The sequence below is a fragment of the Pyxicephalus adspersus genome, chromosome 4 (genome assembly GCF_032062135.1).
Source record: "Pyxicephalus adspersus chromosome 4, UCB_Pads_2.0, whole genome shotgun sequence".
NCBI classification, from domain to species: Eukaryota; Metazoa; Chordata; class Amphibia; order Anura; family Pyxicephalidae; genus Pyxicephalus; species Pyxicephalus adspersus.
In genome coordinates this window covers 98418313-98428345 of record NC_092861.1, presented here as the reverse complement: position 1 = coordinate 98428345, position 10033 = coordinate 98418313, and the positions used below count along the sequence as shown (strand labels likewise).

At 39.4% G+C, this 10033-nt stretch overlaps 1 long non-coding RNA gene across 1 annotated transcript in view; it reads right to left on the bottom strand.

Annotated features, from left to right (window-relative positions):
- Positions 1-10033, bottom strand: part of LOC140330106 (uncharacterized) — a 690842-nt gene that overhangs the window by 668361 nt on the left and 12448 nt on the right. The window lies entirely within an intron of this gene.

The following is a 10033-nucleotide window of genomic DNA, read 5'->3' as shown; positions in this document are numbered from 1 at the left end:
TGGGTTGCTGAAATAATACCAACAAGATTGGTTGCAATCTTGTATCTTAACCGTATAGTGTCTTAACCCGATATTTCCCTATAGGGAGGAAGGCAGCAACCACATCCCGTTCTGGGCTGGTGCCAGCAGGGCAATGTGTGTGATGGAGAAAAATATTGCGGATTGTGTGCAGTATTGGTGAATGAGAGGAACGTATAATCATGTTTTGGATGAGAATGCAGTTGTATATGGACAATAAATGGGTAAAGTAGAAACTAGTCTATGCCATATGTATGGGTGAGGGAAACTGTACTTATTAACCTCCTGGGCGTTACACTGATGTCTAGATTTCTGTACCAAAAGCGGTACACTGTTTTTCATTACATTTTTTTTTTTTTTTTATTGTAGACCTGTAACTTACAGAAATATGTCCGAACAGGGATCTAGTAGATATCATGAATATAAAAAATGTTTGAAACACACAATCATGTAAAAAAAAAAAAATACTTTTAATAAAATTAAAGACACAAAAATCAGCTTAAACAAGAATACATAAATAAATGAAAAATACTGAAAATGCGATAATTCGGTATACTGTATAGTAATTTATCTTTCTAAAACACCTGCCTAGTGTCCAACAGTCCAACGTCACATACCTATAGACAAAACCACATAAATATATTTTTTTTTTTTGTATTGGATTGGATACAGGACTTTGTATTGAATCCAATACAAAATACTTGAATTTCCCGCTACGACCCCCATCGACGGGCGCATGCACGGAAATCATCAGGAATCGCCGAGAGAGGCATACGCGAACGCCGGGTATTCCAATTCTTTCCAAACTTCTGTACTTCCATGCAAAAAGTGTTAATTTTTTTGAATGGAAATTTATTTTAGATTGTAGGCTATTATTCACCGAATTACTCAATAATTACTTATAATTCACCGAATTACCGCATAACTCACGGAAATATGTCCAAAATTTTATAAATTTAATAATACATTTTTTTTTATAAAACATAAAAAAAAACCTTTAAAAAAAAAAATCTTTAAAAAAAATAGTGTATAATTTAATTTACCTGTACAGTAGCTTATATAATATATATATATAATACAATTATATATAAATTATATAAGGATTTCTTTGTATTGGACTCAATACAGCTTTTTTTGTATTGAGTTCAATGCAAAGCAATTTGAATTTCCCGCCCCGCCTCCCGCCCGCACCAACGCATGCAGCGACATCACCGGGAAACCCCAGTGATCTTCACTGCACTCGCCGGATGAAGACTGAAGACAGAATACGTGTCCGGAGAAGCTGCGGGGAGAAGGTGAGTATTTTTTTTTTGAGATCGACGCTGGAACAGAACGAATCATCACAGCGGGGACCAGGTAAGTGATGATTTTTAAACAGTGAGAAAAGTTCGGGTTTATCGATAATTGCAAAATTTTTAAACCCGACCTTGGTTCGGTTACCGGTCGGAAGGTTAAACAAAAACACGTTTTATGCGGACGTAAATATGCAAAGATAATAATGTACATGAATAATGTTTTACTAAGTCTATTTTCATAGAGTGAAGTGTAGTATTACAGGGGTGAAATAAAGAGTATGTATTACTAGTCACATGTGACAAAAAGGCTAATGACCTATACATTAATGCAAATATGGGTTATTAACATCTAATTCGGACCTCAGATTATAGAGATGTAGGAAAAGAAAAGAAGAGGGTTTTTTTTTGTTAGGAATGGTGGGGCAAGGAGGGGATAGAAGAGGGGTGCCGGAAAGCCAGGGATAACTGTGTATTATTACGGTAGGAATGGCATAAAGCTGGCCATCTCATTTAGGCCTGGGGGTTTTGTTGCTTGTACGTTTGTAATCCATTTCATTTCACACTGCAGTAATGATTAGTCAAAATTTCCACCTCTAATGTTGGTTGTGTTTTTCTCGAGTCCAAGAAATTGAATAACCATTGGGTCAGTTATATTTTGTACAAACATGGTAGCTAATGGGATTGATTAGTTTCCCGCTCTTGATTAGGTATACATTCTCATATATTCTTTTCTTGAACGCTCTTTTTGTCTTACCCACATTGAAGGTACCACAAATGCAGTTGATAAGATAGATGATACCAATTGAGGAGCAATTGATGAACTGTTTTGGGTGATGTGTGTCCCCATTGGGTGAGGGGTGCGAATGTATATAAAATTTATATAGCCACAAGTATAGTGAGAGTTAACTCAAACTATATTATGCTGTTTCAAAATGACTCAGTTTTAAAATAACTAACTCAGCTATTTGTGTTCTTTACTTTCTGTTCCCGGAGGCGTCTTGGCCCTGCACCTGGTCAAGTGAAACCAGCAGAAAAGGAGACCATAGAAACTGTGCAAGTGGAACCAGCAGATAAGGGGACCATAGAAACCGTAACCCCCCCCCCAAGAAAACTAATGAGAGTTTTCAGAGACTCTCACAGACAGAGGAAGGGACAGTCCCAACCTCTATTGCCATATCTGTTGTGAGTTTCCCACACGTGAATAAAACCTTGATTCTTTTACTATACCTCAGAAGTTGTCGTGAATAATTGTCAACTTACCATTGACAGGGGACACATAGAGCCTTTCTGATCCATTGGCACTGGTGACAATGTCCACATTTAAAAGTGCCCCATGTGTTTGATAGATTTACCTGCGTACTGGGTTCAGAAAAGTGGCTTGAAACAAGTTGATCTCTTAATGAAGGGGATTTTCTGTATACAATCGAGGGTTTTGTGCCCACAAATTTTTTTGATTTGGGGGTCTGAGGTGAGAATGTTCCAGTGCTTCTTACACAATTGGCGTATCCTATTGTGGTGGATGTTGAATCTAGTAATGATTCTAGTTGTGTTTGGTTATTTATTTTTTTGTTTATTTCTAGCAGTGCTTTTTCTATAAAGTATTGTTGATATGGTAAAGTCATCTTGAAGAGTAAGGTCCAGAGTAAGAGTAAAGTCCAGAAAAGGTAAATTTTTGTTGTGGTGTTCTATGGTAAAGGAGAGGTTGAAAGTGTTTTTTGGAGGCCATGGAAGAAGTTCAATCAGGGAGAAGGTTGTGCCTAACCAAATAATTAAGATGTCATCTATATAGCGCCACCAAGATGTTATTTGGTGGCAAAATGGGTCCATCCATGATGAGGAGAAGATCTCTCTCACCCCCTCACCCAAGTACATGTTGGCGTATGAAGGTGCACACTTCGTTCCCATGGCCAACCCCTGCGTTTATATATAAGTGGTATTGTTGAATAGGAATACATTTCTCTTCAAGATATACTGTAATAATGATAAGATGAAAGAGTTTCTGTCTTGGGCCTTGGGGAGGTGGCGATGGAGGCACTGAGATACCATTTGTAACCCAATGTGGAATGCTGCTGTAGAGGGCTTCTACATCCACAGCAGCTAGAATGGTGTTTGGGGAGACAGTTTTTTTGTTGGTGTTTTTCAATAGGTCAATAATGTCCTGTAGATATGATGGGAGCTGTGTTACTAGTGGGCGTAGATACACATCAACCAGTTTGCTTGCATTTGTAAAGATGAAATTGATTCCAGACACAATTGGTCGTCCTGTTGGTATAGTGACACTTTTGTGGATTTTCTGCAGAGTATATAAGGTGGGTTTTGTTAGGTATGAGATGATTAGATAATCGATTGTGTTTTTGTCAATTTTTGCATCCTGGTAGGCCTGCCAGATTATGCCTTTAAATTCTGAGTTGAAGTCATTTAATTTTTGTGGTGAGATTGGGCGATACCATTCTTGGTTGTTCAGTATTTTTAGACAAATTTCCTTATATTGTGCTACATCCATCACTTGTCTGCTGGTTTTATAACTATGTTCCGATTTGCATATGAGAATATAGGTAAAAGTTTTCTTTCCCTAAAATTGGTGTTAAGTATTTCATATATCATAGTGTCCACAAAGGTTTGGACATGGGGGTTCGTATCCACGATACGATATCCATGGGGGGATAAAATTTTGATCTGGGTTTCCTTTTGAGTATATCTGTTGCCATGGTTTCAGGGGCTAGATCAGACGGTGCTTCAAGGTGGGTGTCTAGTGAGGATGAGGGATCTTCATTTTCAGATAGGAGAGAAATCAAGTCCTTGAGGATTTTGAAGTCCTTAGTGCTGAATTTTTTCTATTCAGCAGAAATTGTATAAAAGGCTTGTTCCTTCTGATTGTCAAATATGATTTTTAATGTGATATTTCTTGCAAATAAATTTAAGTCTTTAATAAGTTTAAATTTGTCCGGGCCGTGTGGAGGACATAGTGTGTCGTGTGGAGAAAAATAGTCCCATACTTAAAACTTGTATTTCTGTAGGGGACAGGGGATGTGATGAGAGGTTAATAACCTCTAAGTGTCTAGTTATTTCTCTGCCCTTGGAAATTAACATTCCATTGAATTTTTGTTGGGAATAGTTGATGATATTTGCGGTAGTAGAGGGCCCATATCACTTTTGAGTGTCTTGGGGATCGTGCCAGTGTTAAATAGAAGAGTAGTGGTGGGGCCGGGATTGGGGCAGGGGTGAGTGTGGGGATTGGTAAAGGCCAAAGGGGTAGAGAGGTTAGAATGTGGGATAGATTCAAAGGGGGAATGTTGAGGGGGTTGTTGAGGCTGGTGGAGGAGGTGGAAGAGGGGCGGGAGGTTGTTGTGTTGAGAGGGGTGTGGGAGGGAGAGTCTTTTTTGTATGAGGTTGAGATCACTGTGATCACTTTTGTAACGTTTTTTCCTTTAATGTGGGTCCTGGTAGGAGGGTCCTGTAGTGAAGGAGGAATAGTGGTGGGGGTGGGTTGGGATGACAGCTGGGGGGAGGTTGGTACGTTGTCCGGGGGGGGTTGAGATCTGTTTTGGGAAGAGCAGTGGGTCTAGTGGTAGGAGGGGAGGTAGTGGGGGATGGGTGGGGGGTTAGGGGAAGTGGGTTCCTATTTGTATTCCTTCTTTTTAATAAATGCCCATCTGTCTTGTTCTAGTTTCTTCTCCTTCTTTTAAATAAAGGTCATCTTGTACTTTTCCAGGTGATTTTTGAGTTCTTTAAATATCTCTTAAAATATAAGTGGGTTGAGGATCTCCACGTTGTGTGATTGTAGTTAGGGATAAGTGAGCGAATTTAATAAATTCGGTCTCACGGTGAATTGGCCCGTTCTTGCTTACCAAACATGTAGGCAAGAACAGCCTTTGTAAATTCGACCGGCAGGCCGAATTTTTGGGACCTGCAAGGCCAATCAGGGGAGCGGAGCTGTCATCTCTGCTCCCCTGATTGCTGTTGCAGCCCTGTACTATGTGTTCCTGGATAGAGTTTCTCAATCCAGGAACACAGTGTGAGTCCCACGGCTGGCTGTTCATGAATGAATCTCTGATTTTCCCCACAGCCGCGTTCATTCATAAACGCAAGCTGCATGACTCACTCTGAGAGGAGGAGTATCGCGGCTGTATTCATGAATAGAGCCTTGAGAATTTTCCTCTCAGTGAGAGCTCCCCGGGCACTACAGGTCAGAAAGGAACTTACCTGTCCAGCAAGCCTGCGGCGTCCCTGGGGATCTCAGTCACAGATGGAGACACCGCTGCAGCAGGCAGCATGGCCGAGGCTGCTGCCCTGCTCGCAGCGTGTCTCTCTCTGCAGGCGGAGGGATCCGTTCTAGCCGAACTACTGTTTGGCCATGCGGCATCCCCAGCATCTCGATAGATGTGATTACAGAAAGTCCTGTTCTCAGCACTCCTGTGGATGTGCAAAGTAGGGCACGTCCTAGGGGTGCTGTGGGAAGAGGTGTGCTCATTACCACACGTGCCTCTTGTACCCTTCGAGGGCGTGGCACTTGGCTGCTTCGCCGCGGGGTGGGATATAGTTTGAATTTCCTGAGGCCGCAGGGGACTCAGTTACCCTCCAATCAAATGGCGCCAGGTGGCGCAAGGTCATTGGGCACTCTGGCCATTTAAGGAGAACCTGTCCTGAACACCTTTGCCCGCTATAAGCCTCTGTGAGGACAGTGTGCTTGGGTGCGTTCTCTGTGTTGGTTTATATTAATCTGGTTTGTCATTACCATAGCGACCTGGTCTGATACCTGATTCTGCCTGAACTCTGCCAGCCCTGACCTTGGATTGTTTGTGACCACTCTTGCCTGCTGCCTGCCCTGACCTCGGATTGTTCCTGACCTGCCTTTGCCTTACCCTCCTGTACCACGCTTATCGGACTTATCATCTGTGAATACCCTTTGTCTTGTTTTATGACGACAATAAAGCTTGATAAAACGATTCTTGGAGTTGGCTGTGGTTTGTGTGCCCAGGCGCATTACAGAGGGCTTGCCTCACTGACAGAATTCCCACAGCTGTATTTATGTATGCAGCCCTGATAATCCTCCTATAGTGATTTCCGATGTTTTCGCAAAATTTCGCACACCCATTGGAATTTTGAGGAAATTTTCACGAGAATGCCAGGGGCTTATCCCTAATTGTAGTGTTTGCAGTTCCATGTTGATCTTAGTGATGTCATTTTCATAGTAGCCCATAAGGATCTTCATAAGTTCCTCCAAACATTTATTTAAGGTTTCTTCCCAGCTTTCTCTGATGAGTTCCAAGTTTTTGATATTTGGAAATATTTGAATCCGTAAGCCGTATGGGTTACATTTTTTTCCAATCAATGTAGAAATTTTGGAATGAGTGTTTCAATCCGTGGTTCAATGTTTACGTGTTTGACAATTGTCTTCTATTTGCGTCATAAAGGTGTTCCAGTTTTCACCTAGCATTTCCATGTTGATTAATAATTGGGGATGGTCAAAAGGTCTATGTGTAAATATAGGCCTGTATTAAATTGTGAAATTCAGAGACAAAAGGAGAGGAGGAAGATACTCCTTAAGGATATGTTTTTGCCACACCTCACTCACTACGATGTGTGAGTTTTGAACATATAGAAGAAATAGGTAATTGGTAAAGGAAACCACATATGAGGTGTTTTTTGGCAAAATGTAATGTATTTCCCCTATCTGGCTATTACACACATCAAGCAGCATGTATGGGCTCTGTAGGAGCCCGAGTCCGGGCTCCGATCAACCCCGCCCCAAACGCCTTCTTTTGGCGGACTCCTCCACCCACACCGCCTCTGGCTGTCCACACAGAAACAGGACTCACATCAAAGTGCTTCTAAAGAAGACCAATAAGGTAACCCCCCATCCCCCATATTCCTTTTAAAACATTTTGACTTTTACCATTTTCACTTTAGGTATTTTCTTATAATCTCCCCCCTAAAGGAAATATCATTATAATACCTCCTCCATATATTGAAGATTACTACTATATTCCTACCTAATCCCAGTTTCACCTTCTTGGTAAGATCTTTTTCAACCTTACTAAAGAGTAATCAATTTTATAACTCATCCTAGACAAATTCAATTGATTTTTTCTAAATAAATGTACCCTATAGGTCTTAAGGTGCGTACACACTTCCAATTTTTATCGTTCCAATCGAACGACGAACGATCGATTGGGCAAAAAATCGTTCGTAAAAAAGTAACCAACGACGCCGACGAACGAGGAAAGTCGCTGGAAACGAACGACCGGACCGACGGATCGGATTGGACGACGATCGTTGAACATCGTTCGTGTGTACGGTCGTTCGTTGATCGTCCATGTTCAGAGCATGCGTGATGAACGAACGTCCATTCACTTTCCTGTCGTGCACATAGTTCCTCTATCGCTCAAACGATCGTATCTATTGTGTGTACAATATCTACGAACGATCGTGTCGTTAACTCTATGTGCAGGATCGGTGCTATACGATCGTTCGTATATATCGTGCATGAACGTTCGTCGTTCGTTTTCCAACGATAATAATTGGAAGTGTGTATGTAGCTTTACATGGAAAGCACTATTTGAGATAAAAATCACTACTACCTCAAACCCCCTTCTATTCTACTAGTAAGTACTGGACACAATATTATCTATGGGTCCTATTCACTTTTCTACCTTACATCTACTCCTTTCAGGATATTACCATAATATTATTATCATTTAAATATAAGGTATCTGTTGTTGATTCTTCTGTAACACCAGCTCCTACAATATCGCCTCGACTGTATCCCTACATCCACTTTCCAACAGTAGAGTAAGTGTTATCTTCACATATAACAATCTTACAAAATTTCACTTATTAGGATATTTTATAAAAATATAAACTGGTATGACAGCCACATTATATACTCATTGTACTATTCAAGTGCCAATATTCAAAAATAGAGACCACATTCACATAAACTTATAACAACTCAATTGAAACTTGGAAATACTTGATACATTTTCAATTTACATACTTGGCAATATTTTTCCCTTTGTGATTATGTATGTCTTAATTATATGATTCAATAATGATCAACTGTATTTTAATTGTATTATTTTTATATATATATATATATATATATATATATATATATATATATATATATATATATATATATATATTTATATATATACACACACACACACACACACACACAATAATGCCTATGGTAACTTAGCAATGTATATTCACTCACACTTGCTTATGTGACAATTTTTACCTTTTTGAATATATATATGTACTCCGGAGCTTTACATAATTATTGTTACTTTAAAAATGTTTAATTATACCCCTGAAGAAAAAAAATGTTTAATTATACCCCTGAAGAAGCCAAGTTGGTGAAACATGCCAGGTTAAGAAACTACACATTTAAGATAAAAGATTGCAACCAACAATCAATCATGTTGGTATTAGTTCAGAAACCCAATTTGCTAGAATACTTGGCATTGGCATACTCTGTCTAGTATGGTCTAACCTAATTTAGCCCGATGAAGTAATCAAGTGTATATGAATAATATTACCATTATTCTCTGCATATACCAAAATATTCAGTAATGTTTTGAATTACTATGCATATACTATTGTTTATAAATTACATTTTGCAAAAAAAAAAAAAAACACCTCATCTATGGTTTCTTTAACCAACTTTCTATTTCTTCAACATTTTCTTCAAGGCGACTCAAAGCACTGTAAGTATAAATTATGCATTCTCAAAGGTTTAGTAAAATGAATGGATTTTTAGACATCCTTGGCCTGATTAAAGCTCCCCAAGATTGGAGAAAATAGACTATCGTGGGAGCACCTAAATGATTCAACAAACTGGAATTGATCTGGTCCAGTATTGAAAACATTTGCCAACTAATACCAAATTATTTATAGAAAATCACCCAGGTTCTCCCATGGTGGTCTATCTTTTCCTGTCTTGGAGAGCTCTAATAAATCAAGCCCAAAATGGAGTGATTTTGGGAGTGATTTCCATCACTCAGAATTTGTGACTCTCCCTGATTACTCTCATAAGAGTGGAGGTTTATGATTCCAGTAGCTCCTCTGTGTAAATGGAGCTAGGTTTTTCAGTTGTTTTAAAGTGATCACACAGACCTTAGCAACTAGTGGAGAATTAGCAGAACTGGAGAGATTTGATAGTAGCTGAGCTGTGGTATTTTGAACCTACTGTACAGGATACATAAACTTTTTGGGAACCCTATAAACAGGAAAATATGGTAATTCCAGCAGGAGAATACACATACATAAATTAGCTTAGTTATGTCATCAGGATTAAAAAAAAACTAATACTAATGGTAGCTTTCCATTAAAACATCACTTTCAAATTACTGAATGTGTTTGTACAAGACATGACACCCAATGGCTAGTTTGAAGTCACCTTTTTAGACAGGGGGTGAGGTTACTGTTTCCTCAAACCTGTGAATCATGCCCACAGGTCAGATGCATCCTCCTTTGGGGAACAAAAGGGGGCAGTAGCAAGCAGTTCAGTACCACCCACTGTAAACAGTTCATATGCTTGTACATTAAAAACCAGTGCAGTGGTGAGTGGAGCCTGGCCACATGCAGGTTTGCGTTACTCTTTTGCAACCTGTTATTGATTTTGAACCTTTGTCACCTTAATTTTCCATTATCATATTTTTTTATATTTTTTGTAACATTTAAATGATGGTGTTTTCTCATTTTATAATTTTTTG